General features: G+C 44.3%; 1 protein-coding gene across 5 annotated transcripts in view; it reads right to left on the bottom strand.

Annotated features, from left to right (window-relative positions):
• LOC123991008 (kelch-like protein 29) overlaps positions 1 to 23,861 on the bottom strand; it is a 351,069-nt gene that overhangs the window by 244,779 nt on the left and 82,429 nt on the right. The window lies entirely within an intron of this gene.

Raw genomic sequence — 23,861 nt, 5'->3', positions numbered from 1 at the left:
TTACTCCCATACGTTTTCCCTGACACCCAAAAGTACTCGTTACATTACGAATGCTTAGCAGGGCAGGAATATTGTCCAATTCACACACTTATCAAGAGAACATCTCTGGTCATCAGTACAGCTTCTGATCTGGTGGACTTACTAAGCATAAATGCTTCATTTTTAAATGATAGTAAAACTGTTGAAGTGTGGCTATCCTTAAATTACAAAAAACTAGAAAATTGTGCAGTCTTAGTATGAATGTGAAATGATTTATACTTTTACTTTATATTCTTAAGATTTTAGCTATTACATTTAGTTTTATACTTACTCTTACTTTAGGACGTTCACTTGAGTGAGTCCTTTTCTATTAAAAGGTATATTTACTTCTACTCAAGTATGCCTAGTTAAATAAAAAATAAATAAATAGTAGTTTGACAAATTGGGTACTTTTTCCACCACTGAGGTCATCACTGAATTGTCTTGTGTCTTAATAACCACACTACTACTTATATACAGTTGAAGTAGGAAGTTTACATACACTTTAGCCAAACACATTTAAACTCAGTTTTTCACAATTCCTGACATTTAATCCTAGTAAAAATTCCCTGTCTACCACTCAGTTAGGATCACGACTTTATTTTAAGAATGTGAAATGTCAGGATAATAGTAGGAAGAATGATTTATTTCAGCTGTTATTTCCTTCATCACATTCCCAGTGGGTCAGAAGTTTACATACACTCAAATAGTATTTGGTAGCATTGCCTTTAAATTGTTTAACTTGGGTCAAACGCTTCAGGTAGCCTTCCACAAGCTTACCACAATAAGTTGGGTGAATTTTGGCCCATTCCTCCTTACAGAGCTGGTGTAACCGAGTCAGGATTTGTTGGCCTCCTTGCTCACACATGCTTTTTCAGTTCTGCCCACAACTTTTCTGTCTCATCGCTACAACTCCCATACGGGCTCGGGAGAGACGAAGGTTGAGAGCCATGCGTCCTCTGAAACACAACCCAACCAAGCCATACTGCTTCTTAACACAGCGCACATCCAACCCGGAAGCCAGCCGCACCAATGTGTCGGAGGAAACACTGTACACCTAGCGACCTGGTCAACGTGCACTGCGCCCGACCCACCACAGGAGTCACTAGTGCGCGATGAGACAAGAATATCCCTACCGGCCAACCCTCCCTAACCCGGACGACGCTAGGCCAATTGCGTGTCGCCCCATGGACATCCCGGTCGCGGCCGGCTGCGACAGAGCCTGGGCTTGAACCCAGGCTCAGCTCGCCTTGCGATGCAGTGCCTTAGACCACTGCGACACCCGGGAGGCCCGTCCTTAAGCCATTTCTCCACAACTTTGGAAGTATGCTTGGGGTCATTGTCCATTTGGAAGACCCATTTGCGACCAAGCTTTAACTTCCTGACTGATGTCTTGAGATGTTGCTTCAATATATACACATACATAGTACGTTCATCTCTAGGAGACAGAATGCGTCTCCTTCCTGAGCGGTATGACGGCTGTGTGGTCCCATGGTGTTTATACCTGCGTACTATTGTTTGTACAGATGAACGTGGTACCTTCAGGCATTTGGAAATTGCTCCTAAGGATGAACCAGACTTGTGGAGGTCCACAATTGTTTTCTGAGGTCTTGGCTGATTCCTTTTGATTTTCCCATGAAGTAAAGCAAAGAGGCATTGAGTTTGAAGGTATGCGTTAAAGTACATCCACAGGTACACATCCAATTGACTCAAATGATGTCAATTAGCCTATCAGAAGCTTCCAAATCCATGACATCATTTTCTGGAATTTTCCAAGCTGTTTAAAGGCACAGTCAACTTAGTGTATGTAAACTTCTGACCCACTGGACTTGTGATACAGATTATTGCACTTATAATTCACTGTATGTAAATAATTGTTGGGAAAATTACTTGTGTCATTCACAAAGTAGATGTCCTAACAGACTTGCCGAAACTATTGTTTGTTAAAAAGAAACTTGTGGAGTGGTTGAAAAACAAGTTTTAATGACTCCTTCCTAAGTGTATGTAAACTTCGACTTCAACTGTACCAATCTATGTAACGACTATAATAGTGAGCTAACTCAATAGTATACCAATTAATTACATGACTAGTTTCCTCTTTTAGAACGACAGAGTGTGATTGAAAGGGCAGGGCTGCTGTAGGCTGGAATGACATTGGTGAGGTTAGTAAAACACTATTCTGTACCATAAACTGCTATGTCACTTCATAGGAGATCATAAATCAAAAGGGTATCTGGCTTGTGTAGTAAAAGGCGTCACTGAGGGGTGTATTGGACTCCTCACCAAAAGAATTATGTGCCTTTTTGGACCTTGATAAGAACAGTTAAATATATAAATATTTTCTCTCTCTCAAATGCAGCCACATTGTCATGGAGATTCCACGAGAATCACGGAGACGGAGAGAAGTATTTTTTTTTTCTCTTTCACACCTCTCAGGGAAGAAGGCTTGAAGTGGGTGTGGTGTAAACAGGGCCAGTGGGGGACCACTGCATTAGAAGTCTGCTGTGACCATCCATCCACTTCACTGTCCTCCTCTATGTCCAAACACACAGACACATTCTGTACAAACACAACGCAGATTGCAGAAACACTATTTTGTACAGCTCCCCTGCAGTTAGCTCTTTCACAATGTCAACACAAGCATTACATATTATCTCACACACACAAGCAGTTATTCCAACTGCACACTGGTGTGGCTGAGTAATGGTACTTAGATCCTCTGTCAGTTCCAAACCACACCCCATTTGACTAATAGTCATAGACTAATAATAGACTAATATCCCTATATACACACAACATATATCTGTATACAACAGGTATATGTAGGATATGTATGAGAAAAGACGTGTGTCAAGTCACCAGGCATTTGGTGAACCAGTGAACCCAGGTTGATAGCAAAAAGCCCCAACCCAAGACTTGAGTGTTGGTTGTCTCTTGGTACTCCAATTAGGTCTCCGCTAAACGTCACTGTGGCATCACACTCGATCTCGATCTCAACACCGGTGGTGTGTGTGTGTGTGTGTGTGTGTGTGTGTGTGTGTGTGTGTGTGTGTGTGTGTGTGTGTGTGTGTGTGTGTGTGTGTGTGTGTGTGTGTGTGTGTGTGTGTGTGTGTGTGTGTGTGTGTGTGTGTGTGTGTGTGTGTGTGTGTGTGTGTGTGTGTGTGTGTGTGTAGCTCCATGACAGCATGACTGGAGCAACAGAGCTGTGTTTGTCACATCTGATGTGGGGAGAAGATAATGAAAGAGACATTGGAGGTTTCTGTCTGCCGTCCTAGGGTGTTGAAAGCTACAGAGACCTGTGGACCGGAATGGAGGTTGACCGATTAATCGGAATGGCCGATTAACTAGGGCCGATTTCAAGTTTTCAAAACAATCAGGTATTTTTGGGCGCCAATTTGTATATCTTTATTTAACTAGGCAAGTCAGTTAAGAACACATTCTTATTTTCAATGACGGCCTTGGAACGGTGGGTTAACTGCCTTGTTCAGGGGCAGAACGACAGATTTTCACCTTGTCAGCTCGGGGGATTCAATCTTGCAACCTTACTGTTAACTAGTCCAACGCAATAATGACCTGCCTCTCTCTCGTTACAGGAGACTGCCTGTTACGCGAATGCAGTACGCCACAGTAAGTTGCTTGCTAGCATTAAACTTATCTTATAAAAAACAATAAATCATAATCACTAGTTAACTACACATGGTTGATGATATTACAAGATTTTATCTAGCGTGTCCTGCGCTGCATACAATCTGACTGAGCATACAAGTATCTAAGTATCTGAATGAGCGGTGGTAGGCAGAAGCAGGCACTTAACCATTCATTCAAACAGCACTTGTGCGTTCTGCCAGCAGCTCTTCGTTGTGCGTCAAGCATTGCGCTGTTTATGACCTCAAGCCTATCAACTCCCGAGATGAGGCTGGTGTAACCGAAGTGAAATGGCTAGCTAGTTAGCGCACGCTAATAGTGTTTCAAACGTCACTCACTCTGAGCCTTCTAGTAGTTGTTCCCCTTGCTCTGCATGGGTAACGCTGCTTCGAGGGTGGCTGTTGTCATTGTGTTCCTGGTTCAAGCCCAGGGAGGAGCGAGGAGAGGGATGGGAGCTACACTGTTACACTGGCAATACTAAAGTGCCTATAAGAACATCCAATAGTCAAAGGTTAATGAAATTCAAATGGTATAGAGGGAAATAGTTCTATAATTCCTATAATAACTACAACCTAAAACTTCTTACATGGGAATATTGAAGACTCATGTTAAAAGGAACCACCAGCTTTCATATGTTCTCATGTTCTGAGCAAGGAACTGAAACATTAGCTTTCTTACATAGCACATGTTGCACTTTTACTTTCTTCTCCAACACTTTGTTTTTGCATTATTTAAACCAAATTGAACATGTTTCATTATTATTTGAGGCTAAATTGATTTTATTGATGTATTATATTAAGTTAAAATAAGTGTTCATTCAGTATTGTTGTAATTGTCATTATTACAAAAAAAAACACAAAAAAAATTGGCCGATTAATCGGTATCGGCTTTTTTGGCCCTTCAATAAATCGGTATCGGCGTTGAAAAATCATAAATCGGTCGACCTCTAGACCAGAACAAACTAGTAACACACACACAAACTCTGTATACTAAGCAATGATAATTCAATACAGCTACAGATGACTGTTTGCTAAAACACTTCCTTGGTAAGTCTAGCTAAATAAAAGCTTTTTATTTAAATAAGTCATTTTTATTACAAAATGACTGCCTTGAGAGTGTCTTAGGTTTTCAACCAAGGATGCAAGCCAATGCTATTCCATTCCTCTGGGTGTCCAAGTCATTAAGGACTTCAAATGGTCCACTCACATGAGTAGTCGTGAAGGAGGCTCAACAGCACCACTTCCGCCTCTGGAAGTTGAAAAGTTTTGGCATGGCCCCTCAAATCCTCCAAAAGTGACCTTTTGGGGGGGGGGGGGGGGGGTCACCCATGAACTCACTGACTGACTGCAAGTCGTGTGGTGACTTCAAACAGAGTCAGGACAAGTAGAAACCAGTCTGTTGGGTGTATCTGACTCCGTCGGGTCGGAAGAGCTATTCTCTCACATTGCTGATGTGACACAATCGTAATTGCACCCCGGGTAGCCTGTGTGCATTTGAGAGAGAGAGAGAGAGAGAGAGAGAGAGAGAGAGAGAGAGAGAGAGAGAGAGGAGAGTGGTGTGTATGTGGAGACAACTGGAGTGAGAGGTGAGTGGCAGGAGTGTGATTAGTTGAAATACAAGTTCTCCCTAAGGTACAGATGTAAGACAGACCACCCTGCCCAACTGCAGAGTCTGTCACTAAGAATCAGAGGACTGTATGTGTGTGTGTGTGTGTGTGTGTGTGTGTGTGTGTGTGTGTGTGTGTGTGTGTGTGTGTGTGTGTGTGTGTGTGTGTGTGTGTGTGTGTGTGTGTGTGTGTGTGTGTGTGGTGTGTTTGAGTAGAGTTAGCAAAGCCATATGGCAATTCAGAGCCGTGGATAGACGTGCGGAAAGACGAAGCACAGCAGATGGACATGATGTGGGCGAGACAGAAAGAGAGAGGCATGCGAGTGTGTGATACTGCAGTACTGGGGTGGGATGTTTACAGTCTCAGCACGATGAGACATCATATAGGCACAAACACAGTTGGTCTATAGATCCCTCCCCTGAGAAGAGGCTCCATTTCCAATGTGTGGCAGTGTGTTACTGCCATCGACCACAGAGAGATCAGGCCAGACAGGCAACAGCAGCACAGACCCAGTCACAACAAACCCAACTCTTCTCCACCCGACGCTCAGTGTAATTACTGTCATTACACTACACTGCATGGGCCTTTCACTATTAGGCAGCAAGCTACTAACTGAAGGATTCAATCAATTGCAGATAGGGGATTTCTGGATAGCCCTCTTTGAAGCGTGTTTGATTTGGACAGCAGTGTCTCTCTCCCGGGTGGAGAGAGTAGATATCGGATTTAGAAATGGTCAGTCCGATATCTTTGAAAAAGACAAGACATTACTGGACGTGAGGCCTTCTGAAGGAAATAGGCAATCGTGCACATACACAAACGTTCAGAAATAAGACACGGTGGTGAATGTGCTGACAGTTTCTCCAGAACAACAGAGAGGTTTTCAAACAGGTCTAAATAATGTCAGAGACTGTTCATATTGAAATGAGCCCAGGGCTGCACACACACACACACACACAAAATGATCAGTCTTCATTTGTCTTCGTTCGAGAGCTTGGTTTTGGTTACACACAAAGAAAGATCTACTGATGAAAGATGTTGACTGGATGGCTGATAACAACACCCCCCCCCCCCACATACACACTCTCTCTTCCAGGTCACACAGGACTGCAGGCTGGTGAGTTATATTTAACAATCCCTCTAAAGGCCAGGTGATGGAAGAAACGTAATTGATGTGCCAGAAGAAAAATACATACAAGACAACACAGCAGAGGGGAGGCTGGCGCTACGGAGTTGAAAAACAGAGATCGATGGCAGTATGGACAGATGGAGGAGAGGAGAGGAAAGAAGAGAAGAGCCTACATCTCCAGTGGCCATTAGCAGAGATGAATGGAGACCTGCCACAGTGATGACCAGCCGCAGTGTTTCCCCTATAGTCATTTAGCAGCGTCGCCCGCTGGGAAAATGATCTCAATCGACATTGAAATGACTCAAACCAAATCTAAACTGTAGAAATATTAATGAACCTAAATGTATAGTCTCTTCACGCTGTCCAGCTTGATAACAGTCATCGAAATGAAGCTAGACAGTCAGGGAGCGTCAAAAATACCAAAAGCGATGGATATTTTGGAGGGGAAGGAAATACTGTATTCTGAACAAAAATGTAAAAACAACATCCAACAATTTCAATGATTTTACTGAGTTACAGGTCATATAAGGAAAATCAGTTAATTTAATTCATTAAGCCCTAATCTATTGATTTCACAACTGGGAATACAAATATGCATCTGCTGGTCACAGACACCTTAGAAAAAGGTTACGGTGTGGATCAGAAAACCAGTCCGTATCTGATGTGACCACCATTTGCCTGAGGCAGCACGACATCTCCTTTGCATAAGAGTTGATTAGGCTGTTTGTGGCCTGTGAAATGTTGTCCCATTCCTCTTCAATGGCTGCTGGGTATTGGTGGGAACTGGAACAATTTGATCCAGAGCATCCCAAACATGCTCAGTTGGTGATGATGCAGGCCATGGAAGAACTGGGACATGTTCAGCTGCACAGGAATTATGTTCGGATCCTTCCGACATGGGGCCGTGCATTATCATGCTGAAACATGAGGTGATGCAGGTGGCACGACAATGGGCCTCAGGATCTTGTCACGGTATCTTGTGCATTCATATTGCCGTTGATAAAATGCCATTGTGTTCGTTGTCCGTAGCTTATGCCTGCCCATACCATAACCCCACCAGCACCATGGGGCACTCTGTTCACATCAGCAAACCGCTCGCCCACATGATGCCATACACATGGTCTGCGGTTGTGAAACCGGTTTGACATACTGCCAAATTCTCTAAAACAACGTTTGAGGCAGCTTATGGTAGAGAAATTAACATTCAATTCTCTGGCAACAGCTCTGGTGGACATTCCTGCAGTCAGAACGCCAATATCACGCTCCCTCAAAACTTGAGACATCTGTAGCATTGTGTTGTGTCACAAAACTGCACATTTTAGAGTGGCCCTTTATTGTCCCCAGCACAAGGTGCACCTCTGTAATGATCATGCCGCTTAAATCAGCTTCTTGATATGCCAACCTGTCAGGTGGATGGGTCATCTTGGCTAAGGAGAAATGCTCACTAACAGGGATGTAAACAAATTTTGCACATCATTTGAGAGAAATGTGCTTTTTGTGCGTATGGAACATTTCTGTGATCTTTTATTTCAGTTCATGAAACATGGAGCCAACATGTTGTGTTTATATTCTTGTTCAGCGTATTATACATTAAGTGCGACCCTCCGAAATGAGTTTGACACCCCTGGGTTCAAGCAAGAGCAGGGCGAAGAGAGAGAGAGAGAGGAGCAGCAAAGCATACTTTTATTTTCATGCATTTTGGAGTAGAATATCCTTTTTTAAGTCACCAGAAGTGACCTTTTCACAGGTCTACAATAAAACTCTATTCACATGAGGGTCTGATATAGACCGTGAAAACCTACTTCTTTGTGCCGACTTCCTGGCTAATCGATGGCCATATCTGAAAAACGGTGAGCAGAAAGATATATTGGTGCCTTGTCTACAGTTTAGAGCTCATCCCATTCATCCCCAGCCCATTCCTTGAATGCATCCCAAAATGGCACCCTATTCCCTATGCACTGCACTTCTTTGGACAAGGGCCCATGCAATACATAGGGAACAGGGTGCCATTTGGGTCAGAGCCCCTATCTGTTCTGTCCTGTTATTTCCATGTTCGGAGGAAAGGCGATGTGTGGTGACCCATATGATAGTTAATGCATTATTACAGTGACACAATGATGGCATCGTGATGGGGTGTGACATTAGTCAATGACACACAGACGGACAGAGTCGCACTGCTAGAGAATTCCTGATCATCTGTGCTGATAAGGAGAGCAAGGAAAGGCCAAATCACTCAGCTCACAATAAAGAGGTGGGTGAAAGAGAGAGAGAGAGAGAGAGAGAGAGAGAGAGAGAGAGAGAGAGAGAGAGAGAGAGAGAGAGAGAGAGAGAGAGAGAGAAATAAATAAAGAGATGATCTGACAGGAAGGAGGGGACAGGTGGAAAAAAGCCCGGAGAGAGAGAGGGAAGGATTGCAGGGGTTAGAAGAGACATTTGGGGATTTAGAGAGGGATAAAGAGGATGAGAACCACGGGCAGTGGATGATTCCCACTCCAGCTGCTGTGTGTTAATTAAAACACAGTTTCAACAGAACAACAAATCAAAATACCAAGACACTAGGATGTGGAGAGGCCCTGTGGACACCAGCTACTGTAGGTTCTTTCTCCTGCCTTCTGTTTTTAGTGAGAGAGAGGAACACATTTCCACAGACCAATCAAAGGGAGTGTGTGTGTGTGTGTGTGTGTGTGTGTGTGTGTGTGTGTGTGTGTGTGTGTGTGTGTGTGTGTGTGTGTGTGTGTGTGTGTGTGTGTGTGTGTGTGTGTGTGTGTGTGTGTGTGTGTGTGTGTTCTCGCTCTAAACCAACAACATCAAAACAAATGGGGTAGCACATAGCAGAACGCTGTGGTCAGTAGCTTCATAAGCACAACCAGGCTTCAAGTGGGTGGGTGTGTGTGTGTGTGCCACAGCTTTAACACAAAAATGCAAGGACTAGAAGTGTCCAGTGACTTCATTATCTAAAAAGGTACGCCAAGAGAGACTCATCTGTCACAGTCAAAGCTTTACTGCACAGACAGAGAAGAGGAAGGAGGGGAGAGATGAGAGAAGGAGAAGAAGAAAGAAAAAAATAGTCAGAGAGGTTGACAGAGAGAGAGAGAGTCAGGGAGGAGAAAGGGAGAAGGTCAAAGGAAGGGATAAGGAGTGGGAGGAGGTAGAGAACGAGAGCGAGAGAGAAAGAGAAAGACAGGAAGCGAGAGAGAGCAAAAAAGGTAGGAAGAGGAATGAGAGATGTAACCCTGAGTGGCCTTTCCAGATAAGTGTTTGCATACTCAGGCGAGTTCCAGTGCCGTCATTACCATGGATATACTGTGTGTGTGTGTGTGTGTGTGTGTGTGTGTGTGTGTGTGTGTGTGTGTGTGTGTGTGTGTGTGTGTGTGTGTGTGTGTGTGTGTGTGTGTGTGTGTGTTATTACCATAGCGATGCCCCAGGCAGTAAGATGCCCTGACCCCTCAACAACAAAGAGCTCCATTTAGCTGTTTTCTGCCTTAGAGATGAAACACTGAGACCTGCCTTTGACTAAGCAACGTTATTATCGTATGGAGGAGCTCCCTCAAATACTAGGCTTTAGTACTGGAGACCAAAATGCAGTTGCACGCACGCACGCAACACACACACACGCAACACACACACGCAACACACACACACGCAACACACACACACACACACACACACACACACACACACACACACACACACACACACACACACACACACACACCTGAGCACAGGGCTCTCCCCCAGGTGGACGTTCCCTAGAACTTTCACTCTTTGAACGCAACTGCTACTCCGCCGGCGCCACACACGGACGCGCGAGCCCTCACGATTAGGGCTGTGACGGTCATGGAATTGTGGATGGCGGTTATTGGTCTGCCAAGAATGAACTCAACCACCGCTCTAGCTGTTCGAATGGACACGCTCTTCTTTCGTCCACTAGACTGCATGTGACGTAGCCAAGAGCGGAAAAAGATTCACCGAACGACGTCCTCGAATCGCCAGGGTTAAGGTTCCAAGCCTGTTCTACTCATTCCATTTCCGTGCACTGCTTCAGCAGGGAGGGATGAAGGCGCTGCCTAGGCAACCAACGATTTGTTTGCTACAACACCTTGTGTGTAGTTTCATCACGTTGTAAAGAGTCCATGCTACCGCAGGAACTGACTCGACCTCGCGAATGACCGGCCGTGTCCCGTCTTCAGTCAGCTGTTCGTTCTACAAAACAATTATTGTTATTTTTTTTTACGTGTAACCGACGGTTATGGTCTTCATCCATAACCGTCGGTTACACGTTTACACAGTAATTGTGCCAGCCCTACTGCACGTACGCACACACACAAGCACACACACATACCACGGTCAGCCTCTCTTGCTAGGAAAATGTACAACAGAGGGGCAATTGACATGTAAAAAATAATAATAATAATACAATTTAAAAAAGGATGAATGGAGGACAAGAAAGGTAGCGAGAGTGGAGGAGAGAAAAATATTGTACTCTGGGCTGTATGAAAGGCTGAGACTGGTAGAATTTCAGCTGTCGTACTTGGAAAAAGGCCTTTGGAAATGCCAGACAGACAGTGTGTGTGTGTGTGTGTGGGCGAAACCACGTGCGTCAATGCATGCGTGACAGTAAGCGAAACAGAGGGAGCGAGAGGGGAGTACAGTGACAGACAGACAGTAAATGAGAAAGAGCAAAGAGAGATGGAGAGAAAGGGACAGAAACCATAGGTTTAATCAATATGGTGGAAATGTGTCTGCTGTAGATCACTTCCCTGGCAATAACACAGCCAGCCACCATCTCCCACTTCAACACTAGAACCGCTGGGCCTCAATGGACCCCCCAACCCCCTTTAAGCTAATGAGCAGTCATTCTGACTGCAACATCCTAACAGTTTAATTCATATTTAATATATGCTATCGCAACAACAATTATTTGGTCGTGTTTACAAAGGCCTTGGGTAACATTATAATAAGATTTTTATTTTATTTCAAATAACACACTAGTTTATGTTAATGTCGGCTATATGTAAAAACACACCAAAAAAAACGCCAAAATTCAAGTGTTCAATCAGTTTTTTTTTTTTTCTTCGGGGAATGCCTTTGCCACAACTATGAAACAGAAAGCATGTTTGTTGGAACACGGTAACAGCTCATTTTTATAATGACAAAATACATTTAAAAAATACCCCAACCAACAAGAGGCACAGTCGAAAGACGCGCAGGCAAATCATGAAAATATCAGTAGTCGAAACATCATTATAAGCACCGTGGCCTTGATGAATACTGAAACGCAGCACTAAATAGCATTATAATGAGTATACGTGTCGATGTGACAGCAGTCAAAAATAGTACATTTTCAGCTCGTGCTGATATTGTGCGAATGTTGTTAAAGGTGTGTCTTGTTAAAAGTTAATTTGTGGAATTTCTTTCCTTCTTAATGCTTTTGAGCCCATCAGTTGTGGTGTGACAAGGTAGGGGTGGTATACAGAAGATAGCCCTATTTGGTAAAAGTCAATATTATGGCAAGTACACCTCAAATGTCAATAACTTTTAAAGGTTCTTCAAGTGCAGTCGCAAAACCATCAAGCGCTATGATGAAACGGGCTCTCATGAGGACCGCCCAGGAAAGGAAGACCCAGAGTTAAAACTCTACTGCAGAGGATAAGTTCATGCGAGTTACCAGTCTCAAAAATTGCAGCCCAAATAAATGCTTCAGAGTTCAAGTAACAGACACATCTCAATATCAACTGGGGTGGCAGGTAGCCTACTGGTAAAAGTGTTGGTCTAGTAACCGAAAGGTTGCAAGATCGAACCCCCGAGATGACAAGGTGAAAATCTGTCGTTCTGCCCCTGAACAAGGCCACTGTTCCTAGGCCGTCATTGAAACTAAGAATTTGTTCTTAACTGACTTGCCTAGATAAATAAAAAGGTTTTTAAAAACTGTTCAGAGGAGACTGCGTGAATCAGGCTTTCATGGTCAAACTGCTCCAAAGAAACCACTACTAAATGACACCAATAATAAGAAGTCTTGCTTAGGCCAAGAAACACAAGCAATGGACATTAGACCAGTGGAAATCAGTCCTTGTTCTGATGAGTCCAAATGTAAGATTTATAGGTTCCAACTGCCATGACTTTGTGAGACACAGAGTAGGTGAATGGATGATCTCCGCATGCGTGGTTCCCACACTGAAGCATGGAGGAGGAGGTGTGATGGTGCTTTTCTGGTGATACTGTCAGAAATGTATTAAGAATTCAAGGCACATTCAACCAGCATGGCTACCACAGCATTCTGCAGTGATACGCCATCCCATCTGGTTTGTGCTTAGTGGGCCTATCATTTGTTTTTCAACAGCACAATGACGCAAACCACACCTTCAGGGTGTGTCAGGGCTATTTGGCCAAGGAGAGTGATGGAGTGTTTCATCAGATGACCTGGCCTCCACAACAACCTGACCTCAACCCAAATGAGATGGTTTGGGATGAGTTGGACCGCAGAGGAAAGGAAAAGCAGTCAAAAAGTGCTCAGCATATGTGGGAACTCCTTCAAGACTGTTGGAAAAGCAATCCAGGTGGTTGAGAGAATGCCAAGAGTGTGCAAAGCCGTCATCAATTAAAGAACCTCAAATGTAAAATATATTTTGATATAATTAACACCTTTTTTGGCTACGACATGATTCCATGTTTTATTTCATAGTTTTGATGTCTTCACTAATTATTATACAACGTAGAAAATATTTTTTTACTAAAGAAAAATGAGTAGGTGTCCAAACTTTTGACTGGTACTCTACATAAAATAAAACAAACTAATATCACATTTACATAAGTATTCAGACCCTTTACTGAGTACTTTGTTGAAGAACCTTTGGCAGCAATTACAGCGTTGAGTCTTCTTGGGTATGACGCTACAAGCTTGGCACACCTGTATTTGGAGAGTTTCTCCCATTCTTCTCTGTAGATCCTCTCAAGCTCTGTCAGGTTGGATGGGGAGCGTTGCTGCACAGCTATTTTCAGGTCTCTCCAGAGATGTTAGATCGGGTACAAGTCCGGGCTCTGGCTGGGCCACTCAAGGCCATTCAGAGACTTGTCCCGAAGCCACTCCTGCATTGTCTTGGCGGTGAGGTTAGGGTCGTTGTCCTGTTGGAAGGTGAACCTTCACCGCAGACTGAGGTCCTGAGCATTTTGCAGTAGATTTTCATCAAGGATCTATCTGTACTTTGCTCCATTCATCTTTTCTTCGATCCTGAATAGTTTCCCAGTCCCTGCCGCTGAAAAACATCCCCACAGCATAATACTGCCACAACAATGCTTCACCGTAGGGATGGTGCCAGGTTTCCTCCAGGCGTGACGCTTGGCATTCAGGCCAAAGTGTTCAATCTTCGTTTCATCAGACCACAGAATCTTGTTTCTCATGGTCTGAGAATCTTTAGGTGCCTTTTGGCAAACTCCAAGCGGGCTGTCAAGTGCATTTTACTGGGGAGTGGCTTCCGTCTGGCCACTCTACCGTCGAGTGCTGCAGACATGGGAGAACCTTCCAGAAGGACAAGCATCTCCACAGAGGAACTATGGAGCTCTGTCAGATTGACCATCAGATTCTTGGGCCCCTTCCTGACCAAGGCCATTTTCTCCTGATTGCTCCATTTGGCCTGGGCAACCAGTTCTAGGAAGAGTCTACAGTATGTGATTCCAAACTTCTTCCATGTATGAATGATGGAGGCCACTGTGTTCTTGGGGACCTTCAATGCTGCAGACAGTTTTTTGGTACCCTTCCCCAGATCTGTGCCTCGACACAATGCTGTCTCTGAGCTATACGGACAATACTTTCGACCTCATGGCTTGGCAGTGTCAACTGTGGGACCTTAGACAGGTGTGTGCCTTTCAAAATCATGTCCAATCAATTGAATTTACCACAGGTGGACTCCAATCAAGTTGTATAAACATCTCAAGGATGATCAATGCTAACAGGATGCACCTGAGCTCAATTTCGAGTCTCATAGCAAAGGGTCTGAAGACTTAAATAAATAAGGTATTTCTGTTTTCGCTTTGTCATTATGGGGAATTGTGTGTAGATTGAGGAAAAATGTATATTTCATCAATTTTAGAATAAGGCTGTAACGTAACAAAATGTGGAAAAAGTCAAGGGGTCTGAATATTCCCAAATGCACTGTATATACAAAAGTATGTGGACACCCCTTCAAATTAGTGGATTCGGCTATTTCATCCACACTCATTGCACACAGGTGTATAACATTGAGCACAAGGCCATGCAATTACCATAGACAAATATTGGCAATAGAATGGCCTTACTGAAGAGTTCAGTGACTTTCGACGTTGCACCGTCATAGGATGCCACCTTTCCAACAAGTCAGTTTGTCAAATTTCTGCCCTGCTAGAGCTGCCCCGGTCAACTGTAGGTGTTATCGTGAAGTGGAAAGTCTAGGAACAACAACAAATCTGCCATGAAGTGGTAGGCCACACAAGCTCACATAATGGGCCTGCAGAGTGCCGAAGCACGTAAAAATCCTATGTCCTCAGTTGCAACACTACTGAGTTCCAAACTGTCACTGGAAGCAACGTCAGCCCAATAACTGTTCGTCTGGAGCTTCATGAAATGGGTTTTCCAAGGCCGAGCAGCCGCACACAAGCCTAAGATCACCATGCGCAAGCCAAGCGTCGGCTGGATTGGTGTAGAGCTCATCGCCATTGGACTCTGGAGCAGTGGAAACACGTTCTCTGGAGTGCTTCACTATCTGGCAGTCCAACGGACGAATCTGGGTTTGGCGGATGCCAGGAGAACGCTACCTGCCCCAATGCATAGTGCCAACTGTAAAGTTTGGTGGAGGAGGAATAATGGTCTGGGGCTGTTTTTCATGGTTCGGGCTAGGCCCCTTAGTTCCAGGTAAGGGAGACCTTAACGGTACAGCACACTGACATTCTAGACGATTCTGTACTTCCAACCTTGTGGCAACCGTTTCTACATGACAAAGCGAGGTCCATGACAAAGCGAGGACCATGACAAAGCGAGGACCATGACAAAGCGAGGACCATGACAAAGCGAGGACCATGACAAAGCGAGGTCCATGACAAAGCGAGGTCCATGACAAAGCGAGGTCCATGACAAAGCGAGGTCCATGACAAAGCGAGGTCCATGACAAAGCGAGGTCCATACAGACATTTTTTGTTGAGATCAGTGTGAAAGAACTTGAATTGAATAACTGCACAGAGCTATGACCTCAACCCCATCGAACACCTTTCGGATTAACTATAGTGCAGACTGCGAGCCAGGCCTAACCACATAAAGTCAGTGCCCGAGCTCTTGTGGCTGAATGGAAGCAAGTCCAAAATTTCGTGGAAAGCCTTCCCAGAAAAGTGGAAACTGTTACAGGAGCGAAGTGTGGACCAACTCCATATTAATGCCCATGATTTTGGAATGGGATGTTTGACAAGCAGGTGTCCACATACTTTTGGTTGTGTAGTGTACCTTTGATTGTAGTGCATAATAGTCTCCCGTAGTCTTTTTGTTGTTTTCCCATCGTCTTGTCATTCTTCAGCACCGTTGTGGAGTGGAAAAGGCAGTGCAGGTGCCTTATTTTGCTCAGAGGGAGGCAGCTCCCATCTCACTTTGTTCATGGTGCCTGCCAGACTTGTTTTCTTTGCATGCAACTTGTTCACCAAATGACAGTGAAGTGAAGAAATTGTCCATGGTGACATGTCTCCCCTTGTAAGGGGAATGTAGAGGTTCCACAATCCTCATCACCACATTCCCCCGACACTTGTTTACCTGCTTCCCAATGTGGATATTTTCCCAGATATTGAAAGCCATTAGGCATGTACAATTACGCATGCTCTCACAGTGTAGCTTTCTCCAAGTAGGCCAGAGGAGACTACTCACTGCTTTGAGTCAGTGAGCTGATATAGGTATCATACCATTTTAAGACTATGCCTTTAATTAGAATGGATTGATACAATAGAATGGTCCACCCTGTTCTTCATTAACAATTGGTAACTACGTAATTATGCATCATCCGCTTCCCCTTCATCATCAACTCACCCATTCTCCCCATCATACTTTACTTCATGTATTTGATCTGTTGTTATGTGTGTGAAATTCGTTTCGGTATAGTTTAGGCTAAATTTAGAGGCAATTGTCAGGGTGGTTATCAGCTGGGTACTGCATGTTCAACTGTTGGAAGAAGGAGCAGAGGAGGCCCTACTGTTGGAAGGAGGCCCTACTGTTGGGAGAAGGAGCAGAGGAGGCCCTACTGTTGGAAGGAGGCCCTACTGTTGGGAGAAGGAGCAGAGGAGGCCCTACTGTTGGAAGGAGGCCCTACTGTTGGGAGAAGGAGCAGAGGAGGCCCTACTGTTGGAAGGAGGCCCTACTGTTGGGAGAAGGAGCAGAGGAGGCCCTACTGTTGGAAGGAGGCCCTACTGTTGGGTTTATTATTATTTTATTTTTTTTCACCTTTATTTAACCAGGTAGGCTAGTTGAGAACAAGTTCTCATTTGCAACTGCGACCTGGCCAAGATCAAGCATAGCAGTGTGAACAGACAACACAGAGTTACACATGGAATAAACAATTAACAAGTCAATAACACAGTAGAAAAAATGGGCAGTCTATATACAATGTGTGCAAAAGGCATGAGGAGGTAGGCGAATAATACAATTTTGCAGATTAACACTGGAGTGATAAATGATCAGATGGTCATGTACAGGTAGAGATATTGGTGTGCAAAAGAGCAGAAAAATAAATAAATAAACAGTATAAAAACAGTATGGGAATGAGGTAGGTGAAAATGGGTGGGCTATTTTCCTATAGACTATGTACAGCTGCAGCGATCGGTTAGCTGATGTTTGAAGTTGGTGAGGGAGATAAAAGTCTCCAACTTCAGCGATTTTTGCAATTCGTTCCAGTCACAGGCAGCAGAGTACTGGAACGAAAGGCGGCCAAATGATGTGTTGGCTTTAGGGATGATCAGTGAGATACACCTGCTGGAGCGCGTGCTACGGATGGGTGTTGCCATCGTGACCAGTGAACTGGGATAAGGCGGAGCTTTACCTAGCATGGACTTGTAGATTACCTGGAGCCAGTGGGTCTGGCGACGAATATGTAGTGAGGGCCAGCCGACTAGAGCATACAAGTCGCAGTGGTGGGTGGTATAAGGTGCTTTAGTGACAAAACGGATGGCACTGTGATAGACTGCATCCAGTGTTGGAAGCCATTTTGTAGATGACATCGCCGAAGTCGAGGATCGGTAGGATAGTCAGTTTTACTAGGGTAAGCTTGGCAGCGTGAGTGAAGGAGGCTTTGTTGCGGAATAGAAAGCCGACTCTTGATTTGATTTTCGATTGGAGATGTTTGATGTGGGTCTGGAAGGAGAGTTTGCAGTCTAGCCAGACACCTAGGTACTTATAGATGTCCACATATTCAAGGTCGGAACCATCCAGGGTGGTGATGCTAGTCGGGCATGCGGGTGCAGGCAGCGATCGGTTGAAAAGCATGCATTTGGTTTTACTCGCGTTTAAGAGCAGTTGGAGGCCACGGAAGGAGTGCTGTATGGCATTGAAGCTCGTTTGGAGGTTAGATAGCACAGTGTCCAATGACGGGCCGAAAGTATATAGAATGGTGTCGTCTGCGTAGAGGTGGATCAGGGAATCGCCCGCAGCAAGAGCAACATCATTGATATATACAGAGAAAAGAGTCGGCCCGAGAATTGAACCCTGTGGCACCCCCATAGAGACTGCCAGAGGACCGGACAGCATGCCCTCCAATTTGACACACTGAACTCTGTCTGCAAAGTAATTGGTGAACCAGGCAAGGCAGTCATCCGAAAAACCGAGGCTGTTGAGTCTGCCGATAAGAATATGGTGATTGACAGAGTCGAAAGCCTTGGCGAGGTCGATGAAGATGGCTGTACAGTACTGTCTTTTATCGATGGCGGTTATGATATCGTTTAGTACCTTGAGTGTGGCTGAGGTGCACCCGTGACCGGCTCGGAAACCAGATTGCACAGCGGAGAAGGTTCGGGTGAAGGAGCAGAGGAGGCCCTACTGTTGGAAGGAGGCCCTACTGTTGGGAGAAGGAGGGGCAATAATGGGGGAAAACAGTTCCAAAAAATGACTTGCCCTTCTAAAACTGGTTATAACTCCAGGTCTGTTTGTGAAACTAAGAGCATAACACCGGCAGTGTGCTATATAGACTTATTTATTCAGAAAAAGAAGGACGAGGGGGGCATGACTTTTAAATGGCAGAGCAAAAATAAAGAAAAAAAAGAGCCATTTAATTGACTGCTTTAGTGGTTAAAGAGTGTTAATACACTAGCCAGAGTGACAAAGGGACATAGTGGTTTGCGAAAGTATTCACCCCCCTTGGCATTGTTCCTATTTTGTTGCCGTACAACCTGGAATTAAAAGTGATTTTTTTTAGGGTTTGTATCATTTGATTTATACAACATACCACTTTGAAGATGCAAGATATATTTTTTGTGTGAAACAAGAACAGAAAACTTGAGCGTGCATAACTATCCCCCCCCCCCCCAAAGTCAATACTTTGTAGAGACACTCAATTTGATTGAGGTCTGGGCTTTGACTAGGCCATTCCAATAAATGTAAATGTTTTCCCTTAAACCACTTGAGCGTTGCTTTAGCAGTATGCTAAGAGTCCTTGTCCTGCTGGAAGGTGAACCTCCGTCCCGGTCTCAAATCTTTTGAAGACAAATAGGTTTCACTCAGGAATTTCCCTGTATTTAGCGCCATCCATCATTCCTTCAATTCTGACCAGTTTCCCAGTCCCTGCCAATGAAAAACATACCCACAGCATGATCTTGCCACCACCATGCTCCACTGTGGGAATGGTTTTCTCAGGGTGATGAGAGGTGTTGAGTTTGCACTGTTTTCCTTGATGGCCAAAAAGCAAAATTTTAGTCTCATCTAACCAGAGTACCTTCTTCCATATGTTTGGGGAGTCTCCCACATGCACTTTGGCAAACAACAAATGTTTTTGATAATTATTTTCTTTAAGCAATTGCTTTTTTTCTGGCCACTCTTCCATAAAGCCCAGCTCTGTGGAGTGTATGGCTTAAAGTGGTCCTATGGACAGATACTCCAATCTCCGCTGTAGAGCTTTGCAGCTCCTTCAGGGTTATCTTTGGTCTCTTTGTTGCCTCTCTGATAAATGCCCTCCTTGCCTGGTTCGTGAGTTTTGGTGGGCGGCCCTCTCTTGGCAGGTTTGTTGTGGTGCCATATTCTTTCCATTTTTTAATGGTGCTCTGTGGGATGTTCTGTGGGATGTTCTCTGGTGCTCTGTGGGATGTTCAAAGTTTCGGACATTTTTTTATAACCCAACCCTGATCTGTCCTTCTCCACAACTTTTTCCCTGACCTGTTTGGAGAGCTCCTTGTTCGTCATGGTGCCGCTTGCTTGGTGGTCGCCCTTGCTTAGTGGTGTTGCAGACTCTGGGGCCTTTCAGAACAGGTGAATAAACAGTGAGATCATGTGACAGATCATGTGACACTTAGATTGCACACAGGTGGACTTTATTTAACAAATGGTGTGACTTCTGAAGGTAATCGGTTGCACCAGATCTTATTTAGGGGCTTCATAGCAAAGAGGGTGAATACCTACGCACCACTTTTACTTTTTTGTTTTTTGTTTTGTGAAAGAGCAGTGGCAGATGGATAGAGTGGAGTGAGTCACACACAGCACATTAAGACAAGCAGTACAGGTGGGTACCAGTAAGTGTGTGTGTGTGTGTGTGTGTGTGTGTGTGTGTGTGTGTGTGTGTGTGTGTGTGTGTGTGTGTGTGTGTGTGTGTGTGTGTGTGTGTGTGTGTGTGTGTGTGTGTGTGTGTGTGTGTGTGTGTGTGTGTGTGTGTGTGTGTGTGTGTGTGTGTGTGTGTGTGTGTGGTGATGTATAGGCCTGGACAGCGGTCTGCTCTCCTGTAGGAAGAGGGGAATCCTAATTCAAAAGTGGTAGAGTATGGGTCCACACACATAACCTTGCCAGGCCTCTTTCTCCCTGTTCCTATCATGCGTCTACTCTCATGTTCACTCAATGTATCAAAACCTGCCTCCGCTGCCCTCCTCACAACAGAGATTGGCTATAATATAAGAGGGGACAGAAAGCTCATTCCAGGGTAAAAACTATGGATCTGTGTCTGTCCTCTCTAGTCACCCGAGTGATATAGGGGATGTTGAAGGAGAGAGAGGTGTGGATCAGTCATGGTGCCTGAAGATAGGGAAGAGGAGAGCTATCACCCTGACCTTAACTTACTCTGGCTGGAGGTCACCTCAGGTAATCACCATGTCTGGCTGTTGACCTGACCAAGTCTTGAGGGTTGAAACATTGTTCTAATAAACAAACGTTTTGAAGGTGTATGTCAACTGTGTTGGCCACTTTAAAATCAGAGGATGGGCTCATTGTAATGTTTGGAATGGAATAAATGGAACTGTATCAAACACATGGAGTTCGATACCGATCCATTTATTCCATTTTGGGCATTATTATGAGCCATCCTCCCCTTACCAGACTCCTCTGATGAATAATATAGGTTTCATCACGTTTTATAACAACTGCCACTATTGACACAGGCCTGATGAGCCATTCACAAAAGGCAGAGAGAGAGCAGTCATGTACTATATAACCTTGGTAACCTGTAGTGGGAGTGAGACATTTTCTGTACACTGTACAGCAGGTACCAGACCTGGGATCAAATACAATGTGAAATCTTTCAAACACTTTAAGTGTTTGCTTTAGCCTGCCTGATAGGCCAAGTGGGTGGGGCTTATACTTTCAAGATCATTCTAGTGGTTTCACTGCAACAGGCATGTTCAATCAAGCACTGACAGAGTATTTGAATTATTTTCGAATAGCATTTGAGACCAGGTCGAGTATGTAGCATACACAGTTGAAGTTGGAAGTTTGCATACACCTAGGTTGGAGTCATTAAAACTGTTTTCTTAACCACTCCACAAATTTCTTGTTAACAAACTATAGTTTCGGCAAGTCGGTTAGGACATCTACTTTGTGCATGACACAAGTCATTCTTCCAACAATTGTTTACAGACAGATTATTTCACGTATAATTCACTGTATCACAATTCCAGTGGATCAGAAGTTTACATACACTAAGTTGATTGTGCTTTTAAACAGCTTGGAAAATTCTAGAAAATTATGTCATGGCTTTAGAAGCTTCTGATTGACATCATTTGAGTCAATTGGAGGTGTACCTGTGGCTGTATTTCAACGCCTACCTTCAAACTCAGTGCCTCTTTGCTTGACATCATGGGAAAATCAGCAAAGACCTCTGATTTTTTGTTGTTGTAGCCCTCCACAAGTCTGGTTCAAACTTGGGAGCAATTTCTAAATGCCTGAAGGTACCACGTTCATCTGTACAAACAATAGTACGCAAGTATAAACACCATGGGACCACACAGCCGTCATACCGCTCAGGAAGGAAACGCGTTCTGTTTCCTAGAGATGAACGTACTTTGGTGCAAAAAGTGCAAATCAATCCCAGAACAGCAGCAAAGTACCTTGTGAAGATGCTGGAAGAAACAGGTACATAAGTAACTATATCCACAGTAAAACAAGTCCTATATCGATATGACCTGAAAGGCCACTCAGCAAGGAAGAAGCCACTGCTCCAAAAATGCCATAAAAAAGCCAGACTACATTTTGCAACTGCACATGGGGACAAAAAAATATATTGACTTTTTGGGCAAAATATCCTCTGGTCTGATGAAACAAAAGTAGAACTGTTTAGCCATAATGACCAACGTTATTTTTGGAGGAAAAAGGGGTATGCTTGCAAGCCGAAGAACACCATCCCAACCGTGAAGCACGGGGATGGCAGCATCATGTTGTGGGGGTGCTTTGCTGCAGGAGGGACTGGTGCACTTCACAAAATATATGGCATCATGAGGATGGAACATTATGTGGCTATATTGAAGCAACATCAAGACATCAGTCAGGAAGCCCTGACCTCAATCCCATGGAAAATGGGTGGGCAGAACTGAAAAAGCGTGTGCGAGCAAGGAGGCCAACAAACATGACAGTTACACCAGTTCTGTCAGAAGGAACAGGCCAAAATTCATCCAACTTAGTGTGGGAAGCTTGTGGAAGGCTACCCAAAACATTTGACCCAAGTTAAACAATTTAAAAAGGCAATGCTACCAAATACTAATTGAGTGTATGTAAACTTCTGACCCACTGGGAATGGGATGAAAGAAATAAAAGCTGAAATAAATTATTCTCTAGTATTATTCTGACATTTCACATTCTTAAAATAAAGTGGTGACCTAAAACAGGGACTTTTTTACCAGGATTACATGTCAGGAATTGTGAAAAACTGAGTTTAAATGTACTTGGCTAAGGTGTATGTAAACCTCCGCCTTCAACTGTAGGTCGTGTTTGTCTGATGTTTTCGATTCACTAATAGTCACGGCAGGGATTTGACAAGGCGCTCGTTAATTAAATGACAGATAGCTTTAATGTCTTCTCTGTTCTTTTTGATCCATTGAAAGCCTCTCAACCTTCGACTCGCTCACACACACACACACACACACACACACACACACACACACACACACACACACACACACACACACACACACACACACACACACACACACACACACACACACACACACACACACACACACACACACACACACACACACACACACACACCTCGATTGGGATCACTACTCTATTAGTCTTGATTGCTCAACCACAGAACATCCACACGCACACACACGCACACACACACACACGCTTGCGCACACACACATGCTTGCGCACACACACACGCTTGCGCACACACACACGCTTGCGCACACACACACGCTTGCGCACACGTGATCTCTCCACCACCGTAACCAACCGCTAAACCATGACCGTTGGCATGGCTCTTCTGAGAACGCCACTCATCTCCATGTTGACGTGTTTGTAATGTTGAGCATTTCTCCTCGGGGATCAATCAAGTATGATTAAATTCTATAACAAAAGGTTTCATCACAGAGGGATTTCATCTGACACAGTCGGAGTCTAAACAGGCTTTGTAAAGCCACCAGCGTCTCATCTCTACTGTGTAAAAGGCCTAATGTGTGAACTGGGCATTTACATATTACACATTAACAATGTCACCTAGTGATATGCGCCTTCTCCACAGAGCCACAACCATGCGCTTAAATCAAATGGACACACGGCGGGGGCTTTGTAACCAGTTGAGATAATGAATGTCTCCATGGTCCTGCTACACGTGGTTCATAAATAAAAGGCCAGGGTTGGTCTGCTATTAAATATTCCACTGGACAGAATATAGAATCCATGCTAATGGAACAGAAATAGACAGGTGGGAGGCTATTACGACCTTCTGACCTGTGTGTGTGTGTGCCTGCGTGTGTGTGTGTGCGTACGTGCCACTGAAAGAGATAGCTGTAACATACAGGTATAATATTCCCCCCACTCAGCAGAGCTGGTGT

This window comes from Oncorhynchus gorbuscha, linkage group LG12 (assembly GCF_021184085.1).
Source record: "Oncorhynchus gorbuscha isolate QuinsamMale2020 ecotype Even-year linkage group LG12, OgorEven_v1.0, whole genome shotgun sequence".
NCBI classification, from domain to species: Eukaryota; Metazoa; Chordata; class Actinopteri; order Salmoniformes; family Salmonidae; genus Oncorhynchus; species Oncorhynchus gorbuscha.
This window is presented reverse-complemented; position numbering and strand designations above follow the sequence as displayed.